The sequence below is a fragment of the Balaenoptera musculus genome, chromosome 7, assembly GCF_009873245.2.
Source record: "Balaenoptera musculus isolate JJ_BM4_2016_0621 chromosome 7, mBalMus1.pri.v3, whole genome shotgun sequence".
NCBI classification, from domain to species: domain Eukaryota; kingdom Metazoa; phylum Chordata; class Mammalia; order Artiodactyla; family Balaenopteridae; genus Balaenoptera; species Balaenoptera musculus.
In genome coordinates this window covers 110,096,983-110,109,175 of record NC_045791.1, presented here as the reverse complement: position 1 = coordinate 110,109,175, position 12,193 = coordinate 110,096,983, and the positions used below count along the sequence as shown (strand labels likewise).

Genomic DNA, 12,193 nt, shown 5'->3' with positions numbered 1-12,193 from the left:
GAAAGGCCTGCGGTCCCCTATCCACCGCCCCTCTTGGGTCCTTGATAGAGCTCACCAGCAGGCAGCAGTTAAATCCCTCCTGCCTTCTCCCCTGTCTAAATCCTCTGGGCTGGTTTGCCATTGGGCTAAGCAGGGCGTCTGGATTTTTGAGATGAACGCCCAGGAAGTTGAACACACGTAAAGTACCACCCCCAATCCCAGCCATGTTCAGTAAACTATATTTTACAAGAAAACACATTTAAATGGTACAAATGAACTTATTTACAAAACAGAAATGGAGTCACAGATGTAGAAAGCAAACTTATGGTTACCAGGGGGGGAAAAGGGGTGGGGGAGGGATAAATTGGGAGATTGGGATTGACATATACACACTACGATATATGAAATAGATAACTAATAAGGACCTACCGCATAGCACAGGGAACTCTAGTCAATACTCTGTAATGACTTATATGGGAAAAGAATCTAAAAAAGAGTGGATATGTGTATATGTAGAACTGATTCACTTTGCTGTACAGCAGAAACTAACACAACGTTGTACATCAACGAGACTCCAGTAAAAATTTAAAAAAAAAGAAAATGCATTTACATCAAATACTGAATGATTTTCTTTCTTTTATGCATCTGAAAAACTGAGAAAAATCCCATTTTGAGACGTGTTCTCCTGGCTTTGTGGCTGTTCTCCTGGGCGGGGAATCCTAGGGCCTTTGAGGACGTGTCACTTGACCCTGCTGCCCGCCCGCTCTTCAGCACACAGGGCCCCGTGACTGCAGTGGAGCACATACAGTGACCCCTGAGCTGTGTGTCTCGGGGGGTGGGGGGGTTCGGGGGTCAGAACCACGCCCAGGAAAGCGCCTGTCTGCTCGTCCCCCAGCCTCCGCCTGCCTTCCCTCTCGTTTTCCGAGAGCTCCAGCCCTTTTCAGAATGATGTCCCTGCCCCACTCACTTGCACAAGTCCTACTCCTGTCGGGTGTCAGCTCAACTGTCCTCCCCTCAGAAAAGCATTTCCTGCCTGTCCAGCCCTCCCCACTATCAGACTCCCCGTTATTCCCGTCACGTTCTTACACAACCATTCTCATGGTTTACCCACCATGTGTGTGAGGTGCTCTGGTAACGTCTTTGCTCCCCTGCTCTAAGGTCCGGCAGCCCCAGGACTGGCATGTTCACTTTGACGTCCCTGCTGCCACGCTTGGCCCATGGTTGGTCTCTGATGACTACTTGTTGAATAAATATTGTTCAGTAATCATAGTTAAGTATTCTGATGATGCCCTTGATTTTAACTTTGACTGATGGGCATCTTCCAAACAGAGCTCTGTTCCCACCACCCAGGTGAACTAAGCTCAGGGCACCTTCCGGGGAGAAGTGCCGGTTGAGAAGAGGGCTGGTGGAAAGGTGGGATGCAGGGTTGGGAGAGGGAAGCCTGCTTTCTTCTGGGGCCATCGTTCCCCTCTTCCTCTCACCCTTCATCAGCCCTTACTGTGTTTTGAGACAGCAGCCCCCAGCTCATCTCAGCCTCTTCCCCTATCTTGGGTTGGTCTGAGCTCATCCTTGCTTTTTCTCCCCAGGAAGGATGTGTCAGAGGGCAAGAAACAAACAGTCCCCTTCTACTCAGAGCTGAACAGAATTCATTTGCCTGTTTCTACCCCATGTTCAGTAGATCAGAAATGTAGGGTTTGCAAACTCATTTTAGCAAGTTGCTTTCCCCCCATCTGAACACATGAGGAATTAGATTTTGATGAGTGCTTAGAAGGAGCCCTAATTAGGCAGAGAGGCCAGCCAAGAAGAGGGAAAAATCTGAAGAATGAAGCCCTTGACTCTAAAGCCATCAGACCACTCAGGCTTTCAGGGTTTTGGAAGCTTCAGATATGTGAGACATGAGCCAATGAGCACTTGTCTTTCCCTAAAGTAGCTTAATTAGGAGCTTTCACTATGAAGGGTTCAGGAATTGAGCAGAAATGGTTCATACTGAAGGGAAAGAACTTAGGCGATAAAGTTTTACGCTCTATTCTCAGAAGACCCTCTTCTGGAAATCTCAGTTGTGTTTATGAAGGGAAGGAGCATGAAGGGAACTGGTCCTCACTGAAGACCTACTGGGTGCCTGTGAGCATTGTCTCGTTGCCTGACTTATATAATATCAATTGTGTTGGGTGCCTGAGCTGTACAGTATCATTTGAGTTGGGTGCCTGACCTACACAGTATCAGTTGAGTTGGGTGCCTGACCTATGCAGTATCAGTTGAATTGGGTGCCTGACTTATACAGTTATCAATTGGGTTGTGCAGGTCAGGAAGCTAAGACACTAGCCAAAGGTCACTCAGTTCGAGAGGTGAGATCAGATTCAAATCCCGGTCTGAGAGTCTCAAAGCCTAGGCTTTCACCTTGCCCTGTGGCTCTCACCACAGCAAGAGTGACCAGCTCAGTTGGTGTTGGCATAACCAGAGGTAGAAAAGCTGTGAAGAGCAGACCTAGAAACTGAAACCCAGAGCCCTTCTGGTGGTTACTTGCTGGGGCACATGAGGGGAAGTGGCTAGGTTAGCCCCTGAGAGCATCCTGCCCTCCATCATGGGGTGGTCACCTCCACCTCTGGGTTCCCAAATCATGGTTGCTAAATCAGGCATTACAGTGACAATTCTTTCCACCCCTCCTTCACTTCCGTAATTCACAGAATGACCTGATTTCAGTTTTAACAGTGTAAGTTGCACTTCACATTAAACTCTCGTACAAAAGTTCTGGAACATTTGCAGTGTTGCTGATGACCTTCCCCACCGTGAAATCTGTCACAAGATCTCTCACTTGAGCTGCTGCCACCCTCGCCCTCTCTGTCTGATGCCAGTACAGGCTCGGGAGTCAGTGCCAACTGGAAACCAGCCCAGAACCAGGAGTGGGATTCCAACAGTACCTCACCCACTGCTTCCCCACCCCGTGGCCAGATCCCAAAGCCCATGGCCAACCAAGAAATGTACGCCACCCCATCCTTAGCCCACGGATCCTCCCCTCACCCTTCCCGTAACCCCATATTCACCCCCATTTTCGCGTTAACGGTCCTGTTTCCCACACCCTCGCCACCACCTGAACCCCACACCCAGTTACAGTTTCCAGCTTCCTGACCCCAGGAATCCAAACGGGCTTGCTTGTTTCCTGGAGCACAAGCTATGCCTTCAATTCGGGGTGGAAACTGTATGTCAAACTGTGCTTTCGTGCCTTCACTTTTTCTCCTCCACCCGTCCACAGTTCACCTTCCAAACTGGCTGAAGTTCTACCAGCTCAGGAGGCCAAGCTAGGTCACTGGTTTTGCAATTAGCTTTGTAAGTGTGTAAGGTTCTGGAGATACCAGATTAGAATTTTCATTTTTAAAGACCAGGTGAGGGAGGGGTGTCCCAGGGTGTGTGATCAGCTAGTTCACAATTCTCTGATCAGTTGATGGTGAGGTAACAGGGTGGTGTCACAGGGGTTCACATTATCAATCCTTAGGCGCCAGTAGGTCTGGAGACTACATGCTCATGGTCATCTAGTAGTTAATTTCTTCCATTTGGTGGGGGTTTTAGCATCTGTAAAACAACTCCGGAAAAGTGCATCAGATACTGTTACCTAGGTACCTCAGAGAGACGCTACAGCAGAGGGTATGGGGGTGGGGGGTGGTCTGTCCTGGGAAGACAACATAGGGTCCTGCTCGGTTATAGAGCCATGTGTCTCCTTGCCCTCCACCCAGTGGCATAAGGAGACCTAGGCCAGTCGTTCCAGGTTCACCCAGTGAGGGCAGGTGGCCCAGGGCAGTGCCTTCTGGCCCCAGAGGTGACACCAGCAGGGACTGAGAAGAGCCCCAGCAGCACGGGAAGAACGAAGCAGCCCCACATGACATGGCGAGGGCTCAGGACACAAAACTATTGGCAAGCAGTCAATCTCTGAACTCCTTGTTATGGGGAAATGAAGCCCATGAATGTAGACCAGAACCTACACCTCAACGAAACAGGTGACTGTTGCTAAAATAGAAGATTTTATTAGGATTGAGTTTTCTACCATAATAGCCAAAATATCTAGGGTGTAATACAAAATCACTGTTGCTACCAAGAACCAGGAAGACCACTGGCTGAGAAAAGACAGTGAACCGAGGCCAGTACTTAGATGAATCAGATGTCGGACTTACCTGACAGGGATTTTACTTCATTTTTTTAAAGATTTTTATTTATTTATTTATTTATTTGGCTGTGCCGTGCGGCATGTGGGATCTTAGTTCCCCGACCAGGGGTTGAACCTGCAGTGGAAGTGTGGAGTCTTAACCACTGGACCGCAAGGGAAGTCCCCCTGACAAGGATTTTTAAAGCAGCTGTCATATATCAATGTCAATGCTTCAAAATCAATGTCGGAAAGGCCTCAGTTGGGCTTCCCTGGTGGCGCAGTGGTTGAGAATCTGCCTGCCAGTGCAGGGGACACGGGTTCGAGCCCTGGTCTGGGAAGATCCCACGTGCCGCGGAGCAACTGGGCCCGTGAGCCACAACTACTGAGCCTGTGCGTCTGGAGCCTGTGCTCCGCAACAAGAGAGGCCGTGATAGTGAGAGGCCCGCGCACCGCGATGAAGAGTGGCCCCCGCTTGCCCCGACTAGAGAAAGCCCTCGCACAGAAACGAAGACCCAACACAGCCAAAAATAAATAAATAAATTAATTAAAAAAAAAAAAAGGCCTCAATAATCAATTAGAAGTCGTGGATTTATAAAACATTATTACTTAGAATTAGGAGACCAGGATGTCACCCACTCGCTGTGTGATCTTGGGGAAGATTTTCAACCTTACTGAGCCTTGATTTCTCTGTCTGCAAGGTGGAAATAATATGTTTGACCTGGCGGGTGAGATGAACCTACAACAGCATGCTGGCAACACTGTTGGTGCCCACTCGACAGCCACGTTCCTTCTGTGCTCGCAGCACCCTGCTGCCATGGGGAGGAGAGATGCCCCTAGCTGACAGTGCACAGCTCTCCAGCCTCCCTTGCAGCTAGGATGGACCACAGGACACACTTCTGGACGATGGAGGTATGGGGGTAGAGGTTCCTGGAGAGAGCGTCCCTTCCAGAACAAAGCAGGAAAGCCTCACTCAGGTGTGTGTCTTATCCTTTCCATCCAATGGCTCTTTCCATCTAAGAGAAGATAAAGGTTACAAATCCTTCACAGGATGATATTAATCAACTGGCAACTGACCAGAGTTGACAGATCCTATTTGCTATTCTTATCCCAGTCTTCATGAGGAAATGCTTCGTTTTACCCAACAGGGTGCAGTAAGTGTCAAGTTTTTGTCTACCAAGTATTTCACTCCTCATGAGTCTGAGTGGGGAAACTACGTGGATGCCAACAGATACACTTTCTTAGAGCCAGTCTTTACTCTAGTTGAGATTAGAGGAGGCTCACTCACCCCCAGGAATTCCAGCTCCTTCTTCAAAAAAGTCAGCCACGTTTGGCGTGGTGGGGATGGGGCAGCTTTCTCCAGTAAGTCGTTGTCATGGAGAGATACTGTTGAAAGTTCAATTTCAGGCGCACTATGAAGTTTAAACAGAAATGCAGCCATGAGAAAATTCTCTAACTCCCTGTGCAAAGCTCTCACTGACAGGGGAATTGTGCTTGTTTATGTTTCAAAACAATCCTGCAATGAAAATCTTCACTGTAAAGTACAAGAAACTCTGAGGCTCAGAGGGTCCAAGTTAGTGGCCAAGATTACTGTCTCATCAATGATTAGATGGAACAAAAGGGAAAAAACAAAAACAAAAAAAAACCCAGGCCAAGTCTTATTCTTAATCTAGAATTATTACCAGGTTCTTTCTCATTAATCTGTATTGATGCATACAACTAAAAACAATCCAACAGACATGTTTACCTATGCATCTCTCAGTCTTTTTAACATAGAAATGTATCTGAAAATATTTTGTCAATGACACACTCAATTTCATGTGCATAAAGGAATGGTTTTGAAGGATTTGTCGATCTCTCTTCCTATTTTCATCCTCAGAGGAGGCTAACTGGAAATACTGTGTCTTCTACTCAATATTTTGCCATGATATTCAATCCAATATTGATTCCCAAAACTCTGTCTTTAGTTTCTCCTAAAACCTTTAAGAAGAAAGTCTTAACATGTGTTAAGACTGTGTGTCTTATCCTTTCCCATTCTTTCTGCCTGGAACTTGGATGTGAGGTCTGGAGCTGCAGCAGGTATCTGGCAACCAGGAGGAGGCAGGCAAGGGTAGAAAGCCTACCTGCTAAGGCTCCTGGGGTGGAAAGACGAGCCTGGAGTCCTGAGCTGAGCTGTGCTCCTGGCAGGCAGTCAATCTCTGAACTCCTTGTTATGGGGAAAAACGAACACCTACGTATTGAGGCCACTGCCATTTGGATTTTCTGAGCTTATGGCAGAAAGCACTCCTGCTTTAATGAAGAAGGTGAGGAAGAGAGTGTTAGTGGCAGTTTATTCAGTGCCAGGTACTGTTCTGAAGGATGACAGTCACTTTTGACCCTCACAGCTACCCAGGGAGGTCGGGGCCAGTCCTGTCCGCATTTCAGGGAGGGCTGAGTAGGGGTGTGGGTGCCTGTCCAAGATGCAGGGTAAGGAGGAGGAGGGGCAGGAATGCATATACCCCACCTTCCTTGTGCTGGCTCAGTAAACATTAGTGGTTAATATTTTCTTTGTCGTCGTTAAGGTTACATTAGAGGATTTTCGTGTGTTTGTGTGAAAACCCTTAGGAGGGTCAATGCTTATCGCCCTGAAACTTCCTCTCGCCCTTCCTCTCTTTCTGCCCCTCTTCCTGCATCCTGACCTTCTGCCGTGTGGGTAGCACATGGTGCACAACCTCCTGCCCTAAAGGAGCTGGCAGGGCCAAGGTCAACCTGCTAAGGCTGCTGAGGCTGGCCTGGGCTCCTGCCCCGCGAGGCCTGTTTTCCCACCGTTAACACGGGGACGCCTTGCTGTGCTCAGAGAGCCCAGGCAGCCTTTGAGCGTAGTGCCGGGCGGCGGGCGGGGGGGGGTCCCCGTGCAGCGGGATTTCTGCGGTGTGAATGAGGTCACATCTCACCCTCACCAGCGGGACTCCCTCGCCATCCCCCGCCCCCCCGCCCCCCGCCCTTAGTCCACCCACCGCCTCCATCTGGGCCTGGCTGGGGCCTCAAAGGCTTTCCATCTGTGGCCAAAGAGCTTAACTCAAACGCATAATTAAAGACAGGGACGCGGGTTTCGGCTGGAGGGTGAGTGCCACACAAGCATGCCGGCGCCCTGCCCACCCTCGCATGTCTGTCCCCTGGGGTGGCGCCCGTGGGAGTCCATCCACCCGCACCCAGGAGGAGCCAGTTGACAGCAGGGAAGCCCAAAGCTCTCCAGTGCCTCCGGCAACCCTCAGGGACACCCTCTCCGGTGGACTTACTCCCCCTGGGGACGAGGGGTCCGCACCTCCCACCCTTTGACTAGGGGAACCTCAGCAAAACCTTGCAGTTGTGGCGCATCAGCGGCGACTAGGACCTCCAAGCTCAGAACACGGGATGTATTACTCCCTCCCCACAGTGTGATGCAAAATAAACCCAGACAGGCCAGAGCGAAGTTCAGGCGATCCAGCACTGGCCACCACCCCCCATCTGCCGCCAAGAGTTTTTATCCACGGTAGTTACTTGAATATTTTTTTCAGTTTGGTTTTGTTTTTAATATCGAATTTAAGAAAAATCTCATCTCTTGGGGCACCTTCCCGGATTGTTGGTGGCCCAGGCCCCCGTGTGCCGGGATCCTCGGGAAATCACCTCCCAGTGGGCTGTCATTCGGGACCTGCAGGGACCTGCACCGGCGTATCACATCACTTCCCCCTCTGCTCCGGGTCCAGCTAGGAGAGTCCCGGGCCCTCCCGGGGTGGGGATGGCGCCAGTGCCGGGATTCCCCTCCATCCCACATACGGGGTCAGGAACCCTGGCCTGGTGCCCATCACAGCCCCTGGACCTCGAGGCCGCCCGGGCCTCTCCAGGGCTGCCCGCCCCCCCCTCTCCAGCCCCAACTAGCAGCTCCTGCCAGGAAGCGACTCCCCTTCTGGCTGGAACCACCCGAGGAGGCCGAGCCCCCACCTCCCCACAGGGCAGACCCGAGGGGGGCATCACTTCAGGCCACAGCTGTGGGGCAGGGGGCAGCAGGCTGGGCGGGAGAAGGGGCCAGGAATTACTTCTAACCCTCGGGAGGCAGACGGGTGGGACCTGGGTCGACCATTTCCCAGGAACCAGTGGGAAACCGTCTGCGTCTGTTGGCGGCTCAGTCGTGTCACGGGTTCTGTGGTTTCTGGCGCGGGGCCGGCCGCTCTGGCTGTGGGAACGTGCGTCCCGGCTTCCAGGCGACTGAGTCAGGGCTCCGTGGAGACACTGGGAAGGCTTCTTCTCATTGTTCACACCCAGCATCCACTGCCGACGGGGGCTTCCCTGGAGGGTGGGTGCCCTCCGTGGTTGTCACTCTGTGGAATTCTCCGCGATGTTCCGAGGCCTGGGCGGCTCCGGGACCTCTGCACCACCATCCGCCCCCCGACCTGGGGTTCGCTCCAACTGCTCTGTCTCGTGCCCATCCTCTTAGCCTGGCCTCGTGGGGGCTCCAGGCCGTGCACCCCACAGGCCTCCCCGAGTGCCTTCTCCCTGCAGGGTCTGGAAAGGAGACGGCCAGAAGAGTTGCTGCCCAGGGACCCCTGGCAGAGGTGTGGGCAGAGTTAAGGGAACCAGCACAGGAGACTGACTTGGCCCTGGAGCTGGTCACAGCAGAGGCCACAGTGGAGGCCGTTGCCACCTTAGGTCTTAAGGGGCAGATGACGGCGTGGCTTCTGGAATGTGGAGTGTGGAGCTGTGAGGGGCTGTGTCACCAGCGCTGTGGGATGCGGCACAGCCAGGGCCACTGCAGGCAGGGAGGGGAGAAGGACCATGCTCTCCAGGCCTGGCTGGCGCCCCTTGTTGGCTGAGCCCACTGGGAAGCCAGGAGCAGGGGTACAGTTGATGCAGGCCGTAGAGGTCAGTGTCCGGGACCCAGAGCAGGGTGGGGAGGGGGAGTAGGGGAGGGGGAGCCCGAGGGGCACAGAGGACCCACGTAGGATGACCGCACATGTCCCTTGGCTTCCAAGTTCCCAGCAGCCCTTTCTGCCCCAGGCTCCCTGGGGTCCCTAAGAAGCAGCAGCTGGTGAGGTGAGAGGCTGCTGACCCCCTCCCAGGCCTCCTGACCCTCTGGCCCCAGGAGCCCCCGCGGCAGGCAACATGGGAGGAGCCTCCAGGGGGGACAAAGCCTTCCCGTCCCTCTGCCTCTCACGCCCTGGCCTGATTTCGTCCCCAGCTGTAGGCCACGTGCCCACAGTGGTGTCTGCAGAGAGCTGGCACTCGGCAAATATCTGTGGATTGAAAGCATAAGTGGGTCCTGGGCCCCTCCCTGCTGCTCATTCTCAAAGAAAGGCCACCCCTGCAGGAGTGGGGCAGGCAACCCCGGGCTCCCTGGGGGCCAGGGTAAAGCGCCTAGGGTGGTCCCCAGGGCCCTGTGAGTGGGGCACTGCCCTGGGCCTCTGTGCCCGGGGCCCAGCTGACAGTCACCTGCTCCCGCTGCACGTAAAGTGACAACCACGTGACGCTAATCGTGGCTCCCAGATACTGAGCCCTTAGGCCATGCGCAGCCCTGCGCTAAGTGTCACTCATACGACCTCACTCCGTCCCTACGGCACTCCTGTGGGGTAAACACTGCTGAAAACATTCCTATTTTATGGATCAGGAGACTGAGATTCAGGGTGGTTGAACGTCAGTTGAGCGACTTTCCAAAGGTCCTGGATGGTGCGGGTTTGGCCGGGGTTCCTTCTCAGGTCTGTGCCTTTTTGCCAGGAGGCTTCCCCCAGAAGGCCACCTGGGCCACTGGCGCCCCTGTGCTGGTCCCCAGGGAAACTGACAGTGGAGGCCAAACTCTGCTGACCCCCAGTCTGGTGACTGTTGGCCCAGCCCTTGGGCGGGGGTCAGGCACTAGCACACACCCCTTCCACGTCTCCATCACCTTTCCCTTCCAGACCTTCCTCTGACCCCTCACCATAGACCTGGCCCAGGCCCCCGGCACCCCGGCCTGGGATGGTCCCCCTAGAGATCCCCAGTGCTGTTCTTATCACCAGCCAAATGCCCCACCTCTCTGCAGAGGGAGCTTCTAGCATGCACACCCCTCCCCACCTTGGCTTCCGTGGTCCCCTCAGGCCCTTTGTCCCCAGCTGCGTGACCTGGCACCCTCGGGCTCCGGGAGCTGAGCCCACACCTCCTTCTCGCCCCCTGCCCACCTGCGAGGTCTCCCCTGGCATCTCTCCCATGGCTCCCTTGGCCTTGGAGTGTAACAGGCTGCCCGCCCTCCAGGAGCTCAGGACTGAGGGCAGTGGCCACAGGTCTGACCCGGAGGTCTGTACCTTCTGGAAGCTCCCACGGGAGCCAAGGAAATGAACCCCTCCGGCCAGCTGGGCCTGGACTCCCTGGTCCACTGCTGGTTCCCGCTGCCCTCTGATGCCCTCTACTGTCCAGAGCGGGTAACTACAGCCGACCCTGCCGGCCCAGGGGACACAAGATCCCCAGGCCTTAGTCCCAGCCCCACAGCAGACCTCTGTCTGCTAAGCATGTCCATCTGCCCTGACCTGGAGCCCACGGCGAGACCCCGCAGCCCTCCCTACCCCCACCACAAGCAGCTTGGAGGGCTGTAAGGCGGCCCCATCTGATCTCCATTAGCGTCTGAGGGACCTATAATCACAGACTCCTGAGCAGACCTAGTGGCGTGCTTCAGTGCTTTAACGCTCGCATTCTTCTGCTAAATGGCTTGCCACGTCTTGAGGTGTCTGGTTTCAACTTGATGGTCTTTGGCATCTTAGAACGTCTATGCCTGATTTCACAGGCCGAATGACGTCAGCCGTCTGGATGGTAAAGTCTGCAACGGTCCTGCCAAAACGTCTGTTGTGTAAAATCCGGAATGGATGTCCGCAGGCCGGGAAGCCCTCCTGCCGCGGGAGCTTCCCAAGTCTGGTGGCCGTAGCCCACCGGGTACGTCTGTGTGTCCCTGCGCACGAGGAGTTCGGAGCCCGATTGGGCAGCCGGGCAGCTCTGTCCCCGGCGGGTGCACCCCACCCCCACCCACTCTCAGACAAGGGTGCTTGGAAGCTGAGCAGGAGCTGGTTGGTTGAGAGGAGCTCAGCCTCTCCTCATGGTTCTTTTCCTTGCATCTTGTGAGTGTTGATCAAAGCTAAGGGCTCCCTGCTTCCGGCCCTTCTAAAGGTTTCCATCACTGTCTCAGCTGTATTGAGTTAAAGAGGCATCCCTAGTATGAACAGTTTCTTCCTCCTTCCCTCCCTCCCCCCCTCCCCCTGCTTCCTTTCTTCCTTCTTCCCTTTCTATTTACTACTTGTATTAGTCTGCTTGGGCTGCTGTAACAAAACACCACAGACTGGGTGGCTTAAACAAAACAAATGAATTTTCTCCCAGTTTTGGAGGCTAGAAGTCCAGGATCAAGCTTCCCACCAATTTGGTTTCTAGGGAGAACTTTCTTCCTGGCTTGCAGATGGTTGCCTTCCCACTGTGCTATGTCCTTATGTGGTCTTTCCTCTGTGTGGTTGTGGAGAGAGAGAGAGAGACAAAGCTGTGCTCGCTCTTCCTGTTCTTATAAAGACACCAATCCTGTCGGATCTGGACCCCACCCTTACGACTTCATTAAACTTTCTATACCTCCTTATAAGCCCTGTCTCCAAATACAGTCGCATGGGGCTTAGGGCTCAACAGATGAATTTTGAAGGGATGCAAACATTCAGTCTACAATACTATTCATTTTTATGAGAATAAAACACGGCATTCAAATAATTGCCCCCCTCTGGAAGCCTCTAGATAAAAATGCCAAAGCTGCAGCAGTTACTGTTGGCTGAGACGGACAGCTTCGTCATGTGAGAGTCTGAATGTTAGGGAGTGGTTGGTCTACAAGAATGGAGACCCACAGTGAAGACAGTGTGGTGCCAATGCAAATACAGGCCAAGGGCAACCAGCTCAAAGCAACCCTGGGCCCCGCTCTCAGTTTGTGTCCCCCAGAAGCAGACCCTGAGCGCATCTGATGCAAATAATTTATTTTTGGAGGTCATTCCAGGGAAGAGGGGAATTAAGGCAGGGAATTGAGGTCGAAGAGTGTATTATCAGGTCAGTTACACCACAGGTGACTGGAGCTGTGCCTGC

General features: G+C 53.4%; 1 long non-coding RNA gene across 3 annotated transcripts in view; it reads left to right on the top strand.

The window, feature by feature from the left end:
* Positions 1-12,193, top strand: part of LOC118898143 — a 34,171-nt gene that overhangs the window by 3,864 nt on the left and 18,114 nt on the right. The window contains exon 2 of one of the 3 annotated variants that reach the window (XR_005020623.1): positions 4,813-5,023. The exons of 1 other annotated variant lie outside the window; for it this stretch is intronic. This is a non-coding gene — a long non-coding RNA (uncharacterized LOC118898143). The remainder of the gene's footprint in view (positions 1-4,812; positions 5,024-12,193) is intronic. One more of the 3 variants, XR_005020624.1, reaches the window with a different exon arrangement.